The sequence below is a fragment of the Cetorhinus maximus genome, chromosome 4 (genome assembly GCF_964194155.1).
Source record: "Cetorhinus maximus chromosome 4, sCetMax3.hap1.1, whole genome shotgun sequence".
NCBI classification, from domain to species: domain Eukaryota; kingdom Metazoa; phylum Chordata; class Chondrichthyes; order Lamniformes; family Cetorhinidae; genus Cetorhinus; species Cetorhinus maximus.
In genome coordinates this window covers 93,713,288-93,738,676 of record NC_135882.1, presented here as the reverse complement: position 1 = coordinate 93,738,676, position 25,389 = coordinate 93,713,288, and the positions used below count along the sequence as shown (strand labels likewise).

The 25,389-nt window shown below is 43.5% G+C and overlaps 1 protein-coding gene across 8 annotated transcripts in view; it reads left to right on the top strand.

Annotated features, from left to right (window-relative positions):
* rgs20 (regulator of G protein signaling 20) overlaps positions 1-25,389 on the top strand; it is a 304,359-nt gene that overhangs the window by 107,264 nt on the left and 171,706 nt on the right. For 2 of the 8 annotated variants that reach the window (XM_078539706.1, XM_078539703.1), the window contains exon 1: positions 19,538-19,813. The exons of 3 other annotated variants lie outside the window; for them this stretch is intronic. The gene's annotated coding sequence lies outside the window, so the exon portion shown is untranslated. Of the gene's footprint in view, positions 1-19,537; positions 19,814-20,118; positions 20,223-21,480; positions 21,534-25,389 lie in introns of those variants that run through there. 3 more of the 8 variants (XM_078539705.1, XM_078539704.1, XM_078539707.1) reach the window with 3 other exon arrangements.

The window sequence follows — 25,389 nt, the reverse complement described above, 5'->3', positions numbered from 1 at the left end:
CAGGGAGACATGGCAGAGATCCCTGAGGGTCTGCATGCCATAGTCTCTGTCATGGAGGAATCTATGTGAAGTGTGGGCACTGTGTTGACCCGGAGCTCCAAATGCACAGCCTCCTCTATTGAGAGAGTGCCGACTCTCATGGAGAGGCAGCTCCATGAACAGAATCAGGAGTTTCTGGGGTTGCGCTCAGACCTGCCAGCCCTCACACTGGCACTGACTTCAGGAGGTCACTTACAGTGTGAGACGAATTAAGCACCTAGTCAGTCTCTGAGGTGCTCGTCCATCAATGGCAAGCAGGGGGCTTCAAACCAACATCACACTGGCGGACCAGCTGTATGTCCCATCGGTGAGCTCCTCTCAGGGCGCTCCAGGCGAAGGCAGCAGCTCCTCCGCCCCTCTGCCAGGGCCCATGGCATCTGATGAGGCCATGTCGACTGAGGGGTGCCCAGCCATGGCACTGGACGCTTCCTCCCAGGCAGCGCCTGCACGAGCTCTACCGGCAAGAGGACCACCAAGGTCACCAGGGCTGACAGGACATCACAGGCAGCAGACTGCCTCTAATGCTGCGGCCAGTGAGGGGGTCGAGATAAGAACTCGCAAATGAAAGTTTACGGCACTATAAACACAAGAAGGGTTGCCACGGGTGATAGTACTTCAGTTGAAATGTGTTCTATGTTCAAATTGTATGAACATGACCACCAGTTAAAGATGTTATATTTCATGGTATGAACATGTTTTATGTTTCTCACAGGTGTTGGGCATGGGGGTGGCTTGTGACAGACGGGAAGAGCCGCAAACTTTATTTCAGAGGTAGTTAGCTGATATAGGGATCACAGGATGGCCTCATCAGGAACGTTCAGTAAGGAGGCGTCACCCTTGCCCTCATTTTCAAGCCATGCTTTGGATGTCTAGCTGATTGAACAGAGAATCAAGGCCTCCCCGGTCTCCCTGCCTCCCACAAGGTTCATCACTCCTGCAGCCACATCCTCGCTCTGGGCTTCCTCCGGCTACTCATCAGACCCACCAGTTGAATCATCCTCTGCGGCTTGGAGAGCTGCCTCGCTGTCTTCATCTTCCAAAAGGACTCCCCTTGACAGAGACAAATTGTGCAGAGCGCAGCAAACAACAACAATAAGTGAGACGCGCTCTGGAGGGTATTGAAGTGCTCCCCCTGATTGGTCCAGGTAGCGGAGCCTCATCTTGAGCAGCCAGCAACTGTCTCAATTACAGCCCTTGTACAGTCATGACTTCTATTTACCTCTCCTCCACTTCTGTCCTTCTATCAGGGGATCATCTTTGTCCCCCAGGAGCCTACCATCCAACCCAGCTGAGGTGATGAAGAGCCTTGGCAATTGAAAGTGCAGCAGGATGTACGCATCATGGGAGCTGCCTGGGTACCTGGCGCACACCTTCAAAACCTGTGTCCTGTGGTCACAAACACTCAGGACTTTGATGGAGTGTAACCCCTTTCTGTTGACAAAGGTACCCGGCTCACCCATTGGCGCCTTTGTGGCCACATGCATGCAATCTCTAGCACCCTGGATGCAGAGGAACTCAACAATTGCAGCAAAGCTTCTGGCTCGCTTAGTCTAGCTGGCATCATTGGTCTGGAAGTGAATGAAGTTTATCACCCATCTGAACGGAGCGTCAATAACCAACTTGACGCAGCTATGGGCAGCAGATTGAGAAACACCACATAGATCTCCCACTGACCCTTGGAAGGAACCAGAGGCGAGAAAGTTCAGGGCCACTATCACCTTAATAGCCACTGGCATTGGGTGGCCACTGACACAGTTTGAGGTGATCACTGGGCCAATCATGTAGCAAATAGAGGTTACAGTCTCCCTAAAGAGATGGAGCCTCATTCAGCACTGGGCCTCCGACATGTCCAGGTAGCTGGAGCGCTGGCTACAGGATCTTGGCATCTTCTGTGGACCTTTCCACCTTGCACTTCCTGCTGGCCCTGCACCCCATGTGGCTGCACTTCTCTTTCCATGGGTCATTCTCTGGTACGCTGCCTGCTCTCCTTTTCCTTCTGGCCCTCTCCTCAGAGGAGAAGGAGGTCCCTCCAGCAGAGTAGTCAATCCTTATTTGTTGGATTAAAGATGGCACAGGATAGTGCCCTGCAGGGTGCACTCAGCAGAAAGCCTCTAAGAAAGCTTGTAAACCAAAGAGTCCTCCAGAAAATAGAAAATGCAAATAACTGTCAGAAAAACACTGACAACCAAACTCCTACGTACTCATATAGTCACAGCTCTGGTCAATTTTTATCCTGCCCTGGATTGAGTTCCACTTAAAAATGGGATGGCCACCTGGCAGTGAGGCCTGTGTGTCAACCGCAAAATTACACGGGCCATGTAAAATTTCAACCAATTGCCTTTATAATGGCCTTAATTGCCTGTTTAATTGTCGGCAGGCATGCTTCTAACTCCCGTAATATGGTGTGATGAAGCAATGACATCGGGGTGCACTCCCAACGTTTTCTCACCCGATTTCACACGAGGTCAGGTCAGCTGTGCACCCAATCCTGCAACGTAAAATTCTGGACCAGGAGTGAAAAATGGGAATTTAGTGATAGAGCTGAAAAGACCCTGCGGAATTCTACTTTCATTTAAATAGATGAATGGAAAATCCTATGGGGCACTATGAGCTCAGGTCCATGGATACACCCAGCATAAGGTGGCATTGCAGGATTAGCACCTGCCTGACTGGATAAATTCTGATCCCTGAAGAGCTTTTGCAGGCTACTTCATTTCAATAAAGAGTGCAAGTTCCTGATCCATATTGGGAGAACTTGGGCATAGGTCCTCATTGGAAACTCTGAAAGGATTCTTAGGTCTTTTCTACTCTACTCTTGTATTTTTTCATCCTGGTATTGAGATCAGTATTGTGAGCCCAATCTCCCTGTGACTTTCTTCACTAGCCTTAACATCAAGGTCATCTTTTTGTAACACACCCAGGATGTTAATAGTACTATTGTTAATAAAAACTTTTATAATGCCTTTAACATAAAAACAGGCGAAATAGTGTTCCACATTACTCATCAACTGAAGTGTTTCCCTTGATCTTGTTTGACCTGAAGGCATGAGATTTCATAGGATATGGTGTCAATGTTGAGAACAACTAGGGCCACATTCATCTCTGCCAGGTCTATCCTAGCAGTGGGACGGGCAGAGTTAGTGGTAATCCCCAAAGCCTTTCCACCACCCACAAGACCCACAAGACACAAGTCGGGAGTGTCATGAAATACTCTCCACTTGCCTGGATGAGTGCGGCTCCAACAAACAGTCAAGAAGCTCGACACCACCCGGGACAAAGCAGCCCACTTGATTGGCACCCATCCACCACTTTAAAAATTCACTCCCTCCACTAACAATGCACAGTACAGCAGCATATATCATATATAAAATGCACTGCAGCAACTCACCAAGGTTCCTTCGACAGCACCTTCCAAACTGACAACCTCTATCACCTGGAAGGTCAAGGGCAGCAGACACATGGGAACACCAACACGTGCAAGTTCCCCTCCAAGCCACACACCATCCTTACTTGGAACTATATCACAATTCCTTCACTGTCACTGGGTCAAAATCTGGGAACTCCCTTCCCAGCAGGACTGTGGGTGTACCTATACCACATGGACTGCAGCAGTTCAAGAAAGTAGCTCAACGCCACCTTCCCAAGAGCAATTAAGAATGGGCAACAAATGCTGCCTAACCAGCGACACTCACATCTTGCGAAAGAATATAACAAAATGTTAATAATGCGTCATGACCCTAGTCCCTATTCATGGGCTATCCAATTTAGCTCCACATGTACACTATATGCATTTAATTTCCCCCTTATCATATAGATTCATAAAATTATAGAAAGGTTACAGCACAGTGGAGGCCATTCAGCCCATTGAACCTGTGTCAATTTAGCTAGCCCCATTCCCCGACTCCTGCAAATCTTTTCCCTTCTGGCGCTTATCTAATTCTCTTTTGAAAGGCACAATTGAATCTGCTTCCACCACCCTTTTAGGCAGTGCATTCCAGATTGCAACCACTTACTAAAATGTTTTTCCTCCTGTTACTTACGGTTCATTTGCCAATCACTTTATATTCTGACAAAAGAGACATGCTGTCAAATCTATTCATCTTGCAGTCATCAAGAGGGGAGTTCCTTGCTACAGAATTCCCAGGCCCTTGGCCTGCTGTTATAGCCACAATATTTCACTGGTGAGTCCAGTTCACTTTCTGGTCACTGGTAACCCCTGGGATGTTGATAGCAGTGGATTCAGTTATGGTAATGCCATTGAATGTCAAAGGGCGATGGCTAGATTCTCTCTTGCTGGAGATAGTCATTGCCTGGCACTTGTGTGACGCGAATGTTACTCATGCCAGTTAATTGTAAAGTAGGTAGCATGCCAACTTTGTGCTGCCCACTCACTTCCATGATCTCTGTGTCTAGCCAGTACTAACAGTGCTGTTACTGTCTGGATACATCAGTAGGGAGCCAATATTATTAGTGGCTAGCACCACTTAAAGCTAGCCTGCACTGTATAAAGTTAGCTTGGATCTCTCAAAGGGAAGTGCATTGTGGCTGAAGTAGGTATTGGGAGTTGTGGTTGAAGAGAATTTGACCGGGTAAAGAATGAGGAATGGCACAACAGAGGAAAGAGCAGCCTCCAAGGTTTTCAGAAGCTACACTTGAGGTCCTGGTGAAGGATGTGGAAAGGAAAAGAGATGTCCTGCATCCACAGAGGGATTGGAGACCCAACAGATACTTGATCAAAAGGCAATGGGAGCAGATAGCCATGGAGGTCAATGCTAGGAGTCAAGCCCCTGAGGGTGCCCTGAGTGCAGTGCTGCAAGAAGTTCAATAGTCTCACACAAGTAGAAAGGTCAGTGGATATATTTTCAAATGGCATAATCTACCTAATGCAGCACTAGCCTCAGCCATTGCTGAAATCTTCACACCCCATTGCTCACCTACTGATAATCTTTATCAATCAGACATCATAACTCACCATTATACTAAGCATTTCTACAAGCCTTACACCCACACCTCACATCTTGCGCACACTGCCAGCTTTCAATCATGACGGCCACATCAGCTAAACAGATTGTACCACACTAACTGACACACTTCCCTCTCTCTTACTGGATAAGGTAGTGCACAACAGGAGCTAACTAGAGGGGGACATGTGTTCCCATATATCCTAACACCCATGATGGAAATGGTGCTGTCCTTTTTTAAGAGTGCCATTGCTGAGGCCGTGGCAGTGGCAGAGCTGAAGCCTTCGAAAATGGTCATACTGCTGAAAAAAGAGACATGCTGTCAAAGCTTTTCGTCTTTCACTCATCAGGACAGATATGCAAGAATACCAATTGTAAAGGGAACAAAAATTTATACTGCATGATAAGAGAGTGCTGATTGGTTGGCAATCAGACTCTGATTGGTTGAGGTGTTGCCATGGAGAGTGCACCAGCAACAGTTAAATTGCCAAGCATTTGTTTAAATTCAAACCAGGCAGGTTGACTCTGATTGGTCAAGACATTGCCATGAGGAATGAACCAGGGAATGGCTGCCCCCAAGCTTTTGTTTAGTTGTGAAAGACATAATGTAAGGACATGCTCATTCTGTCTGCAAAGGACAGAGCCCTGTGTGTGAATAAATGTAGCTTCTAGCACGTATAAGTAAGCCACACTGCAAGCCCAACTGATAATCTTAAATTGGTTGTCAGTGTAAATCTTAGCAAGGGGGGAGTCAGGGTTGTGGGGGGGGGGGGGCAGGGGGGCCAGTGTGAGTGATTAGGGAGTAAGTTCTGTAGTTACCCAGGAGTTAGACTGAGATTTTTCTGTTCAGGTAAGTAAATTAGAACTGTCCGAAGACTCCTACTCTAACTCAGAGTTGGAGACTTTTTTGGAGGGTCTCAGGAAGCAGGGGAATTTCACACTGGAAGTTCAAATTGTACGGCCAATTCCCACAGAAGTCAGTGCATTGGGACTTCTGAGGGGTCCCACCGAACATCTTCCATGACATGTCTGATCTCCGGCTGTCCGGAGACCAGAAGATCTGGGTCCTATGGATTTCTATTCACTATCACTTAACTGTTAGCTCACATCATCATACTGGCTCTTCTAGCCTTAACATGAAATATCTGCACTAAGAAGAACTAAAATGCTCCAAATTTATTAAGATGATTTTTGCATAATGACATGCTTCCACTGCCTACCATTGTGGTTCTCTTGTGACCATATGAGATATACTTCTCATTTCAAACCATCTACTCCAGCTAACTGCTCATTGAGTAGAATGAGTAAGGGTGGTGTCATGTTTGTGTTGGTCAATGTAGGCCTAAAAAAATGGAGGTTATGTTGCATCTCTGGGCCGACCTAACTCTGCTTTGGCTGAAGTCAAACTAGGAAAGTTATTGTTGCCAATCCCTGCCCACTAAAAAGCTTTTCTTTATTCCTCTGTGAGGGAAGACTGAGTTGAAAAGAAGTCATCATAAAGGAAGCTACTTCATCTGTCCTTTCTCCTGCTTTGCCTAAGTACTATAATCCTGTTTATTGGAATATATTTTTACAGTTCTGTATGTGGATAAATGTACATTTTATCAGACCAAGGCTCAGGCTATAAACCTACAGACAAAATGGCTTAATAGTAAAACAGAAAAATGGACAGCAGTCAGTGTACTTACAGTGATAGCAATTTTTACTATTCTGGTTGAAATGTCAAAGCAGCTATACCTGTACTGCACTACCTTTCATTACAAAGTTCACCTTTGAAACACAATTGTTCAGTTCTTACATGGTGAAATATCTTTGTCTAGCTCAGTATTTCCCCTAGCTTCAGATCAACTGCTTATTCAAAAAACATCAGGCATTAATACATAATTCAAAATTCTTTGAAAATAAGCTGAAACATAGGAACAGTGGAGCAGGAGTAGGCCATTCAGCCCATCGAGCCTGTTCCACCATTCAATATGATCCTGGCTGATCATCCACTTCAATGCCTTTTTCCCACACTATCCCCATATCCCTTTACGTCATTGGTATTTAGAAATCTGTCAATCTCTGCTTTAAACATACTCAATGGCTGAGCTTCCACAGCCCTCCGGGGCAGAGAGTTCCAAAGATTCACAACCCTCTGAGTAAAAAGATTTTTCCTCATCTCGGTCCTAAGTGGCTTCCCCCTTATTTTGAAATGGTGTCCCCTGATTCTAGACTCCCCAGCCAGGGGAAATATCTTACCTGCATCTACCCTGTATGTATTTTGTAGGCTTCAATGAGATCACCTCTCATTCTTCGAAACTCTAGAGAATACAGGCCCAGTTCCTCTGCACATCCGTTCCTCCTACCAAAGTGGATAGCCTCACATTTTTCTACATTATATTCTATCTGCCATATTTTTGCCCATTCACTATGTCTGTGCAAATCCCCTTGAAGCTGCTTTGCATCTTCCTCACAACATACATTCTCTCTTAGTTTTGTGTCACCCATGAACTTTGAAATATTACTTTTACTTCCCACATTCAAATCATTGATATTTATTGTGAAACGAAGGATGCTGATTTTTTTTCCATCTACATTAGATGGATGATAATTACATAAAATGTTTCAATTGACTAGAGTGGTTTGTTTCGTTGACTTGTGCCAAATACTTTGAATGACCTGTTAGACAGTTCCCTCCTTATCTAAGCACAGCGATAGTAAACAAACTTAATAAGTACCTCCCTTGCAAAAAATAGTCTAACAGTTTGTGTATTCTATGCCAGTGGTTCTCAAACTTTTTTGCCCGCATATCAGTTAGGTAGCGCAAACAGACCACCTACCCTACCCGCTTTCATCGCCAGTAAAAAAATACTCATCAGAATTAACAGGAAGAATGGCACTGCTTTCAATGAGACACCAATGAAACGACAACTGGTTCAGTCTCAAATCGGGGTCCACATTCAGCTAGTTCTTCTCTGTTTCCAACCCCACGTATTGAAAATTCGACCTCATAATTGTATGTTGAAACAGTAGCATAAATTTTCCTTATAAAACAACATTGTTGTTATTTGCATTTAAGACTCCTTGTGCCACATTCACGGGAGTTGGTCTGATTGGGTAACACCACACGAGTGTTAGGGATGAGGGCTCTGATCTGCTCTCTTGTAGGAGCTGGACTGACTGTAGCGTTGCGTATCACAGACTTGCATTTTGGACCAGCCTTTGGACAACACCTTGAGAATCACTCGTCCAACCTAAGTTCTGTAATTTCCACCTTCCCATCCACCCTTAGGAATGTGTGCCACTCTTTAAAAGATGCAGTTTTCCAGGACTGTTCATCAAGGCGGAAGAATTTAATTAAAAGGACACTCCTCAACTAAGATTGCTTGTGGAAACTTGACACATCTTGGGGCATGCATCAGGTATTGAAAAGACAAAATTCACTCTTGTTCTCAAGAAGCAATTTTTCTATATTCTGCATTATTCTTAGAAAGTATTATAATTTAAGTTAACTACTTAGCTACTTCCTAAAGGTGATCACAGTTTCCATTATACTATATGTTAGGGGAAGTGTAGCAACAGGAAGTTGGAAATAGATCCACATTAATCAGGCAGCATCAGACTAGAGCCAGACCATCTCAGTCCTAACTGTACATCAAGCAGAATGAACCCAGCTGAACTTGCCAGCACCATTCCCATGAGCTCTCTTTCTCATCCATATCACTTAGGTGGTGTTTCAATGCTATGGCTCAGTAACACTTCTGAGTCAGAGGTCATGGGTTCAAGCCCCAGTTCACTGATTTGAGCACAAAATCTGAGCTGAGTGCAGTACTGAGTAAGTGCTGCATTGTTGCAGGTGGCATATTTCAGATTAAACTGAGACCCCATCTACCTTCTCAGGTGCATGTAAAAGACTCCAAGGCACTGTTTTAAAGAGGAGAAGGGAGTTCTTGTTGTTTTCCTGGCCATTATTTATCACTCACATTGCTGTTTGTAGGAACTTGTCATGCGCAAATTGGCTGCTAGGTTACCAACATTACAACAGTGGCTACAAATGCACAGTGTAACCTGACTGCTGCAGTCCCAGATCCTGCAGTCTGTCATTCAGGATTTGTGGAATGAATGGTAGTAATCATATGTGTAAGGAAGCCAGGGCCTAAGTTGTGACACTTTAATGTCCAAGCACGAATTACAGGATGTGACACACTTGACATAACTGCTGCCAGATGATTTCATTTCTGAGATAATGAACATGGTGGCATGTGATATCCTAAAGGGCACTCAGCTCATTGCTACAGCCTTCAGGTCCTGCATAGAATCATAGAATGGTTACAGCACAGGAGGGGGCTATTCGGCCTGTCTCTTACTCTGTCTCACTCTGGCCATTCCTACTGATATGACCCTTATCTCCTTTCATTTAAGTCCAAGTGACACAGCCTTGAGAGGATGTGGTGAACAACTGGTTTAGCTACCCATTGTCAGATCTGGCTGGGCCACACCAAGCACTATCAAGTACTCTCGTCTGCTAAAACCCCTCACTATTCCTGGAATGCTAAAGGTAACATTTGGCTTCTTTTCTCTACTGTAAACTGTTCTCTTAAAACACTCTCCCTCACTTCCAACAATAAGTACAAACAGCTCACAGACTTCTTTGTTATGAACATTGAGTCCACCATGATCGGCCTCTGCAATGTCCATCCCTTTCACTATCCCTCTGGGCTAAACTTCCTTTAACATGTTCCACTGACCTAGCGAATTTACATCTTTCTCTAGTTTCTCTCCTGTCTCCCCTCATTTTTTCCCTTTGTGCTCATCTTATCCATGAAACGCACCTCCTGCTCTATCGATTCTATTCCTGCTATACTGCTGATCACCCGACTTCTCTTCCTGGTCCCCATGTTAGCAATAACCTCCGGTGCTGTCCCTCTCTTCTTTAAGTTTGCCGTCAGAGGCCCTCTCTTCAAAAAACCAACCCTTGACCCCACCATTCATGTAAACTATTGCTATGACTCCAGCCTCTCTTTCCTCTCCAAAGTCCTTGAATGTGTTGTCACCTCCCAAGTCCATGTCCATGAATCCATCCAATCAGGATTCTGCCCCTTGCACAGTAGGAACATAGCTCTTATCAAAGTCATAAATGACAACCTATGTGACTGTAATCAAGGGAAATGTTTCCTCCTCATCGTTTTAGATCTGGCTGCAGCCTTTGACAGGGTTGATGACACCATACTCCTCCAATACCTCTCAGCTGTTATCCAACTGGGTAGGACTGCTCTCATCTGGTTCCATGCTTACGTATCTAATTATACCCAGAGTATCGCTTGTAATGTCTTCCCTACCCGATCCCATTATGTTACCTCAGCTGTCCTCCAGGGATCTATCATTAGCCCCTTCCTATTTCTCATCTACATACTGCCCCTCATTGACATCATCCAAAAGTATAGTGTTAGTTTTCACATGTAGGTGACGACACCCAACCCTACCTCACCACCAATTCTCCTGAGTCCTCCACTGTTGCTAAATTATCAGACTGCCTATCAAGCATCCAGTACTGGATGAGCAGAAATTACTTCCAATTAAATACTGGGGAGATTGGAGCCATTTTGTTTCAGTCCCTGCTCCAAACTCTATTTCTTAGCTACTGACTCCATCGCCTCTCCCTGGCAACACTCAGGGATTAAGCTAGTCTGTTCGCAACCTTGGTGTTATATTCGGCTCTGAAATGGGCTTTGAATTACATATTTGTGCCATTACTAGGATCAGCTATTTCCACCTCCAAGATGTTGCGGACATGAGGGGGTTTAATTAAAACAGCTCTGGTTTCTCCTCTCACCACCCATCCGTAAACAGTAAGATGTTTTTGATTTCCCCCTTTATAAGTAATGGCATACTTTCCCCAACCCTTCAGTTTTGGGAGTGATCCAATCCTCTATTAATAACCCTACAGCAAACTTGAGATAGGGTAAAATCAGAGGGTTAGTGTATATTTTAAACACATTCAAAACGCGAGGAGGGGGTGTCGCTGCGTAATCCCGGTACATTCACACAATAAAAGAGGGATAAGGGAATGAAAGAGGTACAAGGCAAAGCCACAGACAAAATAAGAATTATTGTTTCACGTGAGTCCAAAGTCCAGAATCCAAAGCCCAATGGTATATTCCTTCAGGGAAGTTAACCGGCTGAAACTGATGTGGGGTGATCCTCCTTTCCAGTAATGCTGACTTCCACAAAGGGAGAAGCACAAAGAGATTAATCAGTGTTGCCATAGGCACTGGTACCGAAGTTCAGATGTTCCAGTGTAGAAAACAGTGTAGATGAGGGCCAGGCCATTCAAACCTGAACAGAGCTCTGTTTCTACTGCTGCCTTGTTGATGCAAGATGGCAGACTGCCTGGATTCAACTCCACAAGGCAATATTACAGGTTGTAGCAGCTTGGGGGGTCATGTGACATAACTCCCACTTCTTCCACTTGGTTTAGACAATGGATGTATATTCCTAGTCTGGATTCTTGAGTTAGTTAATGCTGCATCCATTAATAAGTTTCAGCGGTTTCAGGGCCCCTTTGCCCTCACAGATGTATCGTCTCCATTGACCAGAGCTCCACCTTAGAAATGTAAAGGGTCTTTGTGCAATTCCTTGGAATTTGATTTCTGCAGTCACAGGGGGCATTGGCACCTCTTTAGAGATAATGAGGTCCTTGCTGTTTTCTGAAGGCTAGAAATTCCTTTTGTGTGAGCCATAGCTAGTTAGGCTTTAATCAGTGTAAAGCCTTTGTCCATTTAAAAAGGGTGATTTTATAAAGTAGCCAGGATGATATAGTCCTTCATGTCTTCTGGGCATGTCAATGACTCAACTTCACACTTTCTCAGCTCATCTGCCACTGAAACCCTCATTCATACCTTTGTTACCTCTAGACTTAACTATTCTAGTGCACTCCTGGCTGTTCTCCCATGTTCTATCCTCCGTAAACTTAAGGCAATCCAAAACTCTGTTGCCCTTGTCTTAACTTGCACCAAGTCACATTCTCCCATCACCACCGTGCTCGCTGACCTACACTGGCACATGATTAAGCAAAGTCTTGAATTTAAAGTTCTCATCCTTGTTTTCAAATCCCTCTATGGTCTCGACCCTTCCTACCTCTGTAATTTCCTCCAGCCCACAAGCCTCCAAGATATTTGTGCCCTTGAATATCTCTAACTTCAGTTGCTCCACCATCAGTGGCCATGCCTTCAGCTGCGGTCATCTGACCTAATATATATTTTCCATTGGATTTCATAGGATATATGGCACAGAAACAGACCATTCAGGCCAACCAGTTAATGCCACTGTTTGTGCTTCATCCAAGCCTCCTCCCATCTTTCCTCATCTATATCTATTTTAGCAACCCTCTATTCCTTTCCCCCTCAAAAGCTTGACTAGCTTCCCCTTAAATGCATGCTGATTATTCATTATTATTATATTTTTCATTTCTAGATGTTCTTCTATTCTCTCTTTAGTAGGTATTCCATTACTTTTCCTTTCACCAATGTTAAGCTGACTGGTCTATAATTCCCTGGACATTTTCTGTTCCCTTTCTAATATATAGCAATTACATTAGCTATCAGCCAGTCCCCTGGCATTACACTTTTTTCTAATGAATCATTAATATGAGTAGTAATACCTCTGTGATCTCTTCCCTTGATTATTATAAAATCCATGGATGCAATCCATCTGGACCAGGGGTTTTATTTTCTTTGAGTTACTTTAATTTATTCAATACATTTTTTTATTTTAAATGCACTTTTCTCATTATCATTATTCAATGCCATTTATAACTGTTCTATCTTCCATGTAAGTACTTAAGTGAAATAATATTTAATATTTCTGCTATCTCTTAATCCTTACCTGTGGTATTATCCTGTCTATCTCCTAATAGTCCCATTGTCATCACAGCTTTCCTTTTTTATTGATATGCCTGTAAAATATTTCTCTATTTTGTTTTATGCTCCTTGGTAATTTAATTTCATTCCTCTCTCTGCCATCCCAATTTATTTCACTTCTCTCCGAATCTTTTCATATTCTCTCTTATCATGCATTCCTCTCTGTTTAGGTACTTAATGTATGCCTTTTTTCTGACTTCAGTTGTTCCCTTATGTCCTCATTCATTAATGGCGTCTCACATGTGTTTATTTTTGTTCTTTCCTTTGGGTGGAATATGGTTTCCCTGCATTCTGTTGAAAACCTTTTTAAATGTTTCCCAATGTTGTTCTACATCATTGTTTGGCAATGTTATAGCCCATTTTATTTTCCCAATTTTGATTCTCAGTCCCTCAAAATCAGCTTTTCTCCAATATATTAATATGGCTTTCTTCATTCTATTTCCTTCTCTATCATCATGTTAAAGCATGTAATATTATGGTCACTATTGCCTAGAGGTTCCCCTCTTTTCACTTCTCTTATCTGTTCAGGTTCATTCTTCATTATTAGATCAGATAATGAATCTTTTCTTGTTGGGAATTTAACATGAGAGAGGTGTCCTGTACACATTGTAGGAACTTAATTCCCTTATCCCCTTTACCCACCCCTTCTGTCCAATTAATATCAGAGTAGTTGAAATACCCCATGATTCTTAGTCTATGTTTTTTACTCAATTTCTGAATTCGTCTACATGTTTCTTCTTGCACCTCCCTTCCACTATTAGATGGTCTGTAGGCTACACCTATTAGTGTGATTAATCCTTCATTATCTTCTATCTGTCTCCATATGGGTTCTATTTTTGTCCTGATGGTTGTGACCCTTTACCTACTGCAATTATGTTATCCTGAATAAGTACAGCTATTTGAGCTCACATTTTCCCTCTCCATCCTTTCTAAATATGTTATACCCTGCAATTTTAAATTCCCAATCCTGATTTTTCTGTAACCACGTCTCAGTAATTCTGACTATGTCTGGTTCCTCCCGATGCATGATTTCCACCAGCTTCCCTGATTTATTATGGACACTGTGTGCATTGCTGTACAGACATTTTAACTCATTTAATAGGATTTCCTCCCACTTTATGTTTAACCACCCATTTAGGCTCCAGTTCTATAACTCTTTATTCCCTTGTCATCAATGTCCTCCTTTACTTTATTATTTCCTGTGCTCTCCTTTCCTGCTTTGTTACATTTAGGCTGCTTACATTTCTTGTAGATCCCACCCCCACTATCCCCCGCCCCTGCCCCGCTGCCACACACACCTCCATCTAACTTATTTAATGCCTTTGCCACATCCCTATTTACCTTTTCCTTACATGGCTCAATGTTATATTTTATAATGCTCCTGTGAAGGGCCTTGGAATTTTTTATTACATTAAAGATGCTATATAAATATATAATGATATTGGTACTGTCATGTTCATGCCAGCTCTCTGCAAGAACAACTCAGTTAGTCCCAATCCCCTGCCTTTTATATGTAGCAATTTTTTTCTCTTCAGATAATTGTCCAATTTCCTTTTGAAAGTCACGAATGAATCAGCCTCCACCACAATCTCAGGCAGTGCATTCCAGATCCTAACCATTCACTGCATAAAAAAGCTTGTCCTCAAATCACCTATGGTTCTTTTACCATTCACTTTAAATCTGTGCCTTTTGGTTCTCAACCCTTCCAATTTCTCCCTATCAATCCTGTATAGAATCCTCATGATTTTGAACATCTCTATGAAATCTCCTTGCAACATTCTCTTCTCCAAGGAGAACAACCATAACTTCTCTGTGGAACTTAAGTTTCTCATTCCTGGAACCATTCTCGTAACTCTTTTCTGCACCCTCTCTATTGCCTTCATATCCTCCCTAAAATGTCGTATCCAGAATTGGACACAATACTCCAGCTGAGGCCAAATGAATGTTTTACAAAGATTCACCATAACTTCCTTGCTTTTATATTCCATGCCCATATTTATGTAGCTCAGGATCCCCTAGGGTCTGAAGGATATATTTGACTTGAAACATTAGCTCTGTTTCTCACTCCACAGATGCTGCCAGATCTCCTGAGTATTTCTAGCACTTTGTGTTTTTATTCTAGGATCCCCTATGTCTCGCTGACCACTTTCCAAACCTTTTGTGCAGCTCTCCTGTCCTCTGGCACCACCCAGCACTGTCGGAGGACTGAAAGATTATGGCAATTGCCTCTGCAATTTCCACCATTACTTCCCTCAGTGTCCTTGGATGTATCTGATCCAGTCTTTGTGATTTTTCACTTTAAGTATAGGCAGCCTTTCTAATACCTCCTTTTTATCAATTGTTCTCTCATCATTGTCTCAAGTACCTCCATTTTCGCGATGACAGTCACAGTCTGTCAGGGTTTGACAAATGGATGACTGAATGTGATGGTGATCTGGTCCTCTGCTCATTTCTCCATGCATCACAGCTCTGCACTTTTCTCTTCAGTCACTTGTAAGAGCTTCCAATGTTCAACTTCCCTGAGCAATGATTAAAATGACCAGGCAAAAGAATATATGACATGGTTTCCATTGCTTTCCTCATGTGTGCTTAAAGGAAACAGTAGTCCTCTTCCAGAAGTAAAAACAGAAAATGCTGGAAACACTCAACAGGTCTGGCAGCATCTGTGGAGGGAGGAACAGAGTTAACATTTCGAGTCCTTATGACTCTTCTTCAGAGCTAATGAGAGGTAGAAATGTGATGGATTTTATACCGTTTAAGAGGAGGTTGTGCAAAGTAGAAGGTCAGGGATAGGTGGGAGCTCAGGAGAGATTTGACAAAGATGTCATGGACACAAGACAGCAGGAATGTTAATGGTAGTGGTAAAGATTGAAGAAGGTGCTGATAGTGGCATAACAATAACACAATTTGTTAATAGCAGAACAAGGGTCAGCACTCTGTGAAAGAACAACATAAGAACGTGATAGATAGCTCTGTGTGTGGTGGGGAGTGGGGGTGGGAGGCGCTGGTGGCAGTTGGGGAAAAAACAAATTTTAAAAAAGGATTAAAAAGGGGTCAAGATGGAGGAGGGAGTTAATGGTCTGAAGTTGTTGAACTCAATGCTAAATCCGGAAGGCTGTAAAGTGTCTAATTGGAAATGAGGTGCTGTTCCTCCAGTTTGCGTTGGGTTTTACTGGAACTTTGCAGCAGGCCAAGGATGGACATATGGACGTGAGAGCAAGATGGTGAGTTGAAATGACAAGCGACAGGAAGCTCTGGGTAATGCTTGTGGACCGAGCAAAGATGGTCTGCAAAGCGGTTACCCAGTCTGCGTTTAGTCTCCCCCTCTTCCAAAAGGTTCAGTTGCCTGTTAGCAGCTATTGTCCTTCAAGGTTCTAGCTCTTCCATCATAACTACCGAAAATTCATTAGTTCCACCATTTGCCATGGTTCGTAACCCTGTGCATAGGACCCTTATTGGGCCTGGGTCAACACACAAAATGACCACCTCCTGAGGTTTCAAATGAACCTGATACCCTAAACATGGCTGTGTATGGCATCAAAAAGCCATTAATGAGGTCAAAGGAAAAATTCCCCAGTGGCTGGAGCAATAGCTGATAATAAGGAAGGCGATGTGATTGTCAGGGGCCTATCGCCACATCAGAAAATCAATGCAAGAGTTCCTTGGGGAAGTGCACCCACTGTGATCATTTTCATTTGCTTCATCATTGACCTTTCCTTTGCCGTAAGGAGTGGAGTAGAGCTGTTTGCTGATGGTTCCACAGTGGTCAGCTCCATTCAAAACTCCTCCAATAATGATGCAGCCCACATCAACTCACATCAGGACCTGCATAATACCAAAGGCTTAGGCTGACAAGTGGCAGGTAACATTTGAACCATATAGTTGCCCAGCAATTTTAATGTTCAACAAAAAGGCCTAACTACCTCCCTTTAACCTTGAATAGCAACTTAATTGCAGAGTCCCATACTATCTACATCTTGGACATCACTACTAACCACAAGCTTAACTGGACCAATCATAGTTACAAGATGGGTACAAGAGCAGTGTAGAGGCTGAATACGCTGCAATAAGGGCCTTGCCTTGTGACCTCTCAATGCTTCTGCATTATTTACAAGGCGATTGTCTGAAGTGTCTTGGAAAACTCATCCCTTGCCTTGATAAATGTAACTGCAAGAAGGCTTAAGAAGCTTAATGCCATCCGGTACAGTGCAATCCATTTGATTGGTAGTGCAGTTACTGGACTCAATATCCATTCCCTCCAGTAGTACTGCAGTTCCAGAATGCAGCTGCCAGCTGCACTATAGCAACTTTCCATGTTTACTTCTCCAGTGCCACCCAATCTATGACCTTTATGATCAAGAAAGACAAGAGCAGCAAGATCATGGGAACACCTGCAAGTTCCCCCACAATGTCACATGCCACCCTCTCTTGGACCAATATTATCATTTCTTCATTATGACAGAATCAAAATCCATGAATTCCCACCAAAAACTCATGTGAATTATAATCTGTACAAGAGCTGCAGCAGTTCAAGGAGAGTTCCCTTCACCTCTTTTTCAGCTAAACTTGGAATGGCAATAAAATTGCCAGTGTTACCCACACCCCAAGGGCAAGTTTAAATAAAAGGCAATGGAAAATCTATAACTTGTTCATTGGTGCCTGAAACTATTTCTCAAAAACCTTTTTTGCCATGATTGCCATGACCACCAGGAATCAAATCTATCTGTTCACACACGAGCTATTTAACCCTATTGTCATACAAACTGATTTAAAATAAAATGATTTGACATCAAATATGGTTCAGGATTATTTATATGTTAATTCAGTTCTTGCACCATGTTGCATTCGATTGCTCTATTTATATTGGTCTGAGACAAGGAACTGCAATAGACGTTCCAGCCAGAACCAGTACGATTGCCTGCATGAAGCTCTAATCTTTATGCCCCGGGGAACTCTACACGCATGCGTTTTGCAGAAATGCACAGGGCTTTTCTCCTAACAACTAATATTTACATGTTTTCTGAGCGCTGTGCCCGCATTGTCTAACTATTTGAAGTAACTAGGTAGAATTAACTAATTAACTGGGTTTAGGATTTCCAAGATCCCCCCCCCCCCCCGCTTTGGGTTAACATATCCTGGAGTTACAATCTCCATAATGTCCAATTCAAGCAGCAAGAGACCATCCCTCCTTTGGTGTCTCACTCTTGCTTTTTCCAGGCTCGGAGCAGGATTTATATTGCGCCGTTAGTGTGGATGTGAACTGCTTGTTAGTGATGCTACAACTGTCATATGAATATATCCAGTAACACCCCACCGTAATCCTTTAGTTAATTAGATTCATGGGGGCGAATTTACTCCTCCTAGTGTAAACCGAGTGGTGTGCGTTTGGTACCCACCCAACTTGGAGACCTGAACCACCCATACTACAGTTCAGATCATTCAGAACACCTGATGATAGGTCATAGACTTGAAGCCTTAACCCTGTTCCTCTCTTCAGAGATGCTGCCTGACTTACTGTGTATTTCCAGCATTTTCTGTTTTCTTTCAGATTTCCAGCATCGGCAGTATTTTGCTTTTGTATTGGCGTCATTTCATAATCTTGGCCCTTTACCGTGTAAGTGCACAACACGAAACATGGCGAGTTAAACAGAGTCAATGAGAAATTCGAGATAAATTAGAGAAAACCACAAAACAGGAAGAAGGAGTAAAAAAAAACATATTAATCTTAATTACACAGTAAAACCCTGTCACTGTCTCGGCCATTAGAGACTGGGTAAACGCTGTTCATTGGATTCGCACATTCAGAGGAAGGGATCCAGCAGAATACACTGAGCCCCTAACTCGATCATTGTGATTTGGTAAATGTTGATTTATGCCAGATTTGCGCAAGAGGTTTACCTGGAGATAATTAAAGAGGAAAAGGGAGAGGCGCATTTAAACCTGACGGACTTTATCGCACATTTGTGTGCATTTCCGTATTTGATGCAGGGAAAATAAGTCCTGTGTACAGCGCATGTACAAACCAAAGCAAACAAATTCTAAGAGTTTGCGGTGAATAGTTTGATGATTTGAATGGTTGAGGTGTTTTTTGGCTGAGGACGCCTTGTGTTGTCAGTGAGGAAACTATTTTTCTGCCCTGCTGTAAAAACACTGCAGGTTCCACTCGGCACTAATAACGACCAAGGATCAAAAGGCGCTGCCAGGCAACCGCATGGCAGCACCTCGTCCCCTTATTTCTGGATGTGAGATTTCAAGTCCAAACAAATAGCGATTGTCCTTCTGGAGGCGCTGGCCATTCGATTCCGGAGCGCCTCAATCCAGACAGCCCCAGCCCCAAGTTGTCAACGCCTCGGAAATGTACCCTCCATGGTCACCTGTCTGATACATGTTTCGTTTTCACACTGTTTGTGTTGATGTGATTTTACAAGAAAATGTGTTTAGAAATATCATGTTGATAAATTATTATTGACTGATCGCCCAGCTGTGGCAATATTGACATATACCTTGAGCTCTAGCTGGTAATGTGCTCACTGGGCAGATACGGAAAGACTCCTTGGGCATGTACTGAAGATTTTAATGTGCTGCCGATCGCCCTGCTGCTAAAAAAAGGAGGGGAGGTGGGACGAGCAGCTACATCCCCTTTCTCTGGATATGGCTAACTCCCAGGTGCTAACCGTCTCTCTCGCCCGATTCCTCCAACGATACATTATTGCCGGATGATCTGACTTCTCGCTTGTGCGATCTCCGCTCTCTATATATAAAAGAACGGGGGTGGGGGTGGGGGGAGATACCTTCCGGGCGAGGTGCACCGTCTTCATTAACAACAACGAATGAACGCAGAGAAAAATCCGTAAACTTAAAGAGGGCTCATGTGCTGAGCGCTTTCGCCCAGCGATATAAATTAAACCAAAGGTGAGTATAAGGTTAGACATCTATCCATTTTATGACTGTTCTCGCCTTCATTTTTCGTTTTAACTGCTGTTGCTGTTGATATTTAAAGTGTTGCTCAGATAATATAAAATCAGTCGGTGATGTTACACATCATTGGTTTATAATTGCATTTGACACTATTTGATTTGGCAACTGATTGGTTCTTTTTTGGGGCTTTGTATCTATCAAGGTCTGATCTTTGCGCTGCTAATGATTGTGTATATTCTTTTTTTCTTTTCTTTTTGATATATATTGAAATGATCAGCACATACAGGCTGACACAATACACAGCAGCTTAGTGAACAGGCTGTTTGGGTCGCAGGCTGGGCTCTTTGCGTTATCTCTGTAACCAGGGAGCCCCGATTCGATCGGGCCAACTCAAGGAAGTGACGTGAGTTTTATTTATGTATCAGGTCAATTTTTTTGCCTAAGGAAATATTCTATCATTCTTATATACATTACTATTTGCCACAGCAATATCCAGGAACAATCGCTGCTGAGTCCCACACCGTCCATTTTATGGTTGCATCTGCCCACCTTCTCTGTGTTCGCGTGGACCACTTGGCTATATATTCAATTACATTTTGATTCCAGGGGATTTTTGCTGTTGCTGTTGTGATTTTTCAGTTTCGATTTGACGATTTAATGAAAATATGTAATCACATTAACAATCCTGCAGTAAACGGCAGAAACCAGCCGCCTGCCCTGTTTTGTGTTATGCTGCGGAGCTATTTGTAGAAAATGGCAGGGGAGGCTGCAATGGATCAGTGCTCCTCAGTTATTGTATTTGAGAGGGGGTGATATAGAAACCAAACGTGGCATTAGAGTGGGACCTCGGTCACATCAGATAGCCAGGCAATCCGTTCGATAGATTTTGGCTGTTGCTGGATTTTAGTATAAATAATCATAATTAATTCGATCCTGTCCATATTTAAGTAGCGCCCCTTTGGACAGCTGTTCAAATATGGCCAGATCGCTTAATAATAAACAAGTCTCTTCATTTCCAAATATAGGTTGGTGTTTGGGATTCGATTTATGTTTATTTTCGTTTGTGGAAGAGCTTATTCCGCCTCGCATTAGGTCGGGGTGCTGCTCAGTGGATGTTGCTGTTTCAGGTCTCCGTACACCCCCAACACACAAATATCTGCACTGACATCTCACAATCTTAAAGCAACCTAATGAGAATTTCGCATAATTTGAGAGAGAGAGAGAAAAGGCATGTGTGGATGGTAATTGAGGGGATTGTAGTCCCCAGGGGTGTGGGCTGGAGAGGATGATGCTGCGTGGTTGCACGAGTGCAGTTGGAGCACTTTTGATCGGTCTCTATGGCATTCACGGTTCACTTGCCATTTTATTGCCGAACTAGGTGGTCGGTTTTAAAGAGACACGGTTAAAATGCTTCATTTAGCAAGATGTGCTCTGCGTTTCTACAGTCAGGCAAGGGTTTAAGGTGTAAAGCAACGGGGACAGCAGGAACATATGCCAGTTTTATTTTGAAAGCCAGAAGGAAGGAAGATTGGATTTTTGGAACGAAAGAGATTTTTCTTCCACCTCCCCCCCCCCCCCAACAACATCTTATTTGTGAAGGAGCCGCGCGCATGCGCCAGCCGCTGCGAGCTCAGGGCCCTGAGCGAGGATCCCGCTGGATGTGACCGAGGAGGAGAATCGGCTGCAGCTCCTCACTCGGGAAGGTGGTCACACCGTGAGTACCGCTCAGCCCTTCACATTCAAGCAGGAATGCTTCAAAAAAAAGCGCCGCGTGCGATGGCTGGTGGTGGCAAGGACCGCGCGGAATCCCGCCTCTGGTGTCCAGCCCGGGGGGAGGGGGGGGGAAGGGGGGGTTGCCGCCTTCAAACTGTAGCCAGAACGGGATGGAAATGATTGTTGTGACCCGCGCTTTCGCTGTTATTGTTTTTTTTGCACTGTCTCTTTCTGCTGCATGTGCTGCTCCTGGTTTAGCATCCAGAGCTCAGCTGTCAGTGGTGTGAGGATTGCAGCATGCACCTACACACGTGCATATGGAGCATGTGGACCAGGGGCTTGGAGCTCAATTCAATGGGATTCCCGTTTTGTAATTTTGCCTTTTTAACCCTGCTAATGGTGGCTGTTGAGTGGGATCTCAGCCAGAATGGTGCAGCCAATCAATAGGGTTTTGCAGTGGGGTTAAGCCCGCGGTCAGCGCTGCTCCCACTCGCTGGGATGGACGGGCTATTCAACCTGGTGTGGCCACCAGTCTCTCTTCCCCCCCACCCCACAAAACAAATCCGGAGGTGCAGTTTCGTCCAATCTGCTGATTCATGTGGTTACATCATCCCGGACATTGCAGGTGGGTAATCCCGACGCCCCCACCCCAAACACCTTCCTGCTGCAATATTGCAAATATTTAATGCCGGCCAGTTACTGTTTGAATTTCCCCCATCCTTTGCTTATTTACCACGTCGCTGCCGTGGGAAGCAAACCGCGTGCTGAAGGCGGACAAATCCTCTCCTAGGCTCATTTCTGTCCAAGACATGGCAGATTGGTGCAAAATCCATATTTCTGAACCGAAAGGAGAACTTTACCTGAATTGTTGTTGCCCGTCTATTAGCAAGGAAAATCTGCACCCCTGAAAGTGTATTTCAATCGTGTAAATGATCCGAAGCGTTTTATGGGGGAAGGCAGAGTATTAGTATTGGAAATTGCGTGGTTTCCACTGCTTGTACTTGCTGGTGTAAAGTCGAAGGTCCCTTCTAAACATCCTACCTTCACATCGTTTATATGTAGTGTGTGCATCTCAGAGGGAGCTGCGATGTAACGCGGAATAAATGTGGTGGTGCCTTCAGTTTAAGTCCCCGGACGGGGAGCAGATTGGGGGTTTGTGGACTGCACCGTGCAAAAGTCGAATTCCACAGTTCCGGGGGAGATGGCTGGGACACAGCTTTCCGTGGATTGGGAGGCTGTTGTCAGCTATAATTGTAACTGACACACGTCTGCCGGAGAGGGAGGGTGGGCTGTGTCCTAGGGATGAGAATCTGCGAATGCCTCTCGGCTACCGGACATTGGAAAAACTAGGGAATGATCCTATTAATCATTTCTATGTAACATGATTAACTAATGGTCATTTGACAGAGCAGACGCTTCACGGTACGAAAGCTAAGTAATGCATCAGAGAACAAACCCCAAAACAAATAGTCACCGATCCCCTTCCACTGAGTGTTTATATATAAATATATATTTTTCTCCAAAATCGAGACTTTCGTTCTTACTTGGTCGGTGCTGGTACGTCAATCATATTTTTAAAATATGGTACATTGTCACTATATTAAATAGCTCGGTTGAAAAGTCTTCATGTGCTATATGGCGATTCTGTTTTGGCCATCCAGGAATGTCGCTGGACATCGGAGCTGAGATAATTGCAGATTTCAGTAAGATGGTGTAGCGCACATCCCATTATTAAACTGAGGAAAAAAAACTTAATTTTTAATTAACTTCAGCCAAGAGTAAAATAGCATTCATATGGACTGTCGTTTTCAAATTACGATTAGATAACTGCTTCAACGGTGAATTCCCATTGAGATCGTTTGGCTTGGTACTTCATTGCAACAGCTATCAAGCATAGTTAATATATCCAAGGAATGGGGGTAATGTAGTTCATACATTGTGCAGTTTGCCACAAACTCCTGCCCGGAAGACTATAAGAGCATTTATAGAAATGGAAACTAATAAATAATGAAGTATAGGTAACTAGTTCTAGGTTTAAATTTATGGACAAATTATACATTTGGACTTAATAATTTTCATTTTAAAGATCTGACTCACTAAGATGAGCAGCCATCTTGACATCCGTAGGTAATTCACCATCCTGTATTGCTTATTGATCTCATTTGAAAAAAAATTCTGTTGTCCATTGGCCCCTATTAGCAAAAAACAAATTCCAAAGGTGTGGATCTTCAGCAAACCAATTCCCCAGTTTGATTTGTAGACATATAGAAAAAACTGGATAGATATGCAGGTAGACAGTTTACGGATTGAGGCAGCTGGAAAGGCATATAGACTGAGAGATAAAGAAATAGATACACCAATAAGTAAATCAGTGGCTACACCATCATTCATATTATGTTTCCATCTGCTGTGAACTAATATAAAGATTGCACTTAATGTAAATTTGTTGATCACATATTAATATCAAGTTTAAATTTTCTGATGGCGCCATCTCTTTACACATACTGAAACAGGGAAATTACAATATGTTAGGGAAAGTCCAAGAGATAAATAATTGGTATTCAGTAATCTTGATCATAACTTAATTTTATGGTTGGTACATTTCAGAGATATTCAGCTGTAGGCATCCCTCAAGAGGCAATTGAGTGATTGCTTTCAGCACTGGTGAGGGTGTGAGGTCTGACCTGTTGCTACTGGAAGCAGAGTTAAGGGAATAGGTAGGTGCTTTACAGGGACATGCTAGTGGAAAGCTTTTGTCGAATAAGGATGTGCATGCAGGATAGCATACAGGATAGCAAGAACGCATCAGGTGGGACACTGAAGCAAAAATGTGAAGCGGATGATAAAAGTTGGAATTAGGGTCATTTTTTTTTCATTTTCATGAAAGTGAGATGAGATGTTTGAGATACAGTATAGAGAGAGGAAGAATTCAGGCAAGGAGTGGGTGGAGGATCAGTCATAGACATGAAAACTGAGAGTTTCAAACCCTCTGCAGTCACCAGCAGAATTATGGTGGGGCAGGACTTCCACCCACCTGACAGATCAAGTGTCCAGGGTCAGTTCTATAACTGTTTTTGGCAGGCTGCCAGCAGTATAGCTGTCTGCACTTGGGAGATTGCCTTTATGGAGAGAGATGGGAACTAGCTGCAGGATTCAGATCCCTGCACAGCAGTTTAAAGAACCTAGCAGCCTCCAGGAAAGTGTTATGTTTGTTGACTTCAAATCAGATCTAATAATTAACTTATGTGGTTCTGCACATCAGTAGCCCTACTACTGAGTTGATGACTTGATTTGTCATCTTGAAATATTTTGTGGCATTTTCCCTTGCTCAGCAAATCTTAATACCCATTGGATACAGATCTTTATAACATCCAATGTCACCGAGGCAGTAACATTTGGATCACTCAGTTGCTACCAGCTAATTAAAATACTCCGCCCATATTTGAACTGGTGTTGTCTACAGTCTCCATCAGTTCTAATGGAAAATAGAATCAGTCCTTAGAAATACAGGAGATTTTGAAAAGGTGGATGGAGTAGAGAAAACCTAGAAAGGATGAAGCTGAAATTCTCCACGATGAAACAGACTTAGAGATTTAAGAATTCAAAAACAGGTGCAATTCAGAGATATTTGGTGTAATCTTGTGGAGGTGACAGGGGGTGCCTGGAGTGCTAGCGACAGCTTTGTGTCACCTCCTTTTCAGGAAGGTCTGCTGTATAATGAGCCACTCAAACCCTTGAGAGGCCAGTGACAAGATCCCAGGAACAAAGCTTCCACCTGCTGAGAGGTGCTGGCCAATCAGAAGCTGACAGCTCTTCGTACTCAGTAGCACCACCAGAGAGGCAGTGGCTGCTGCCTG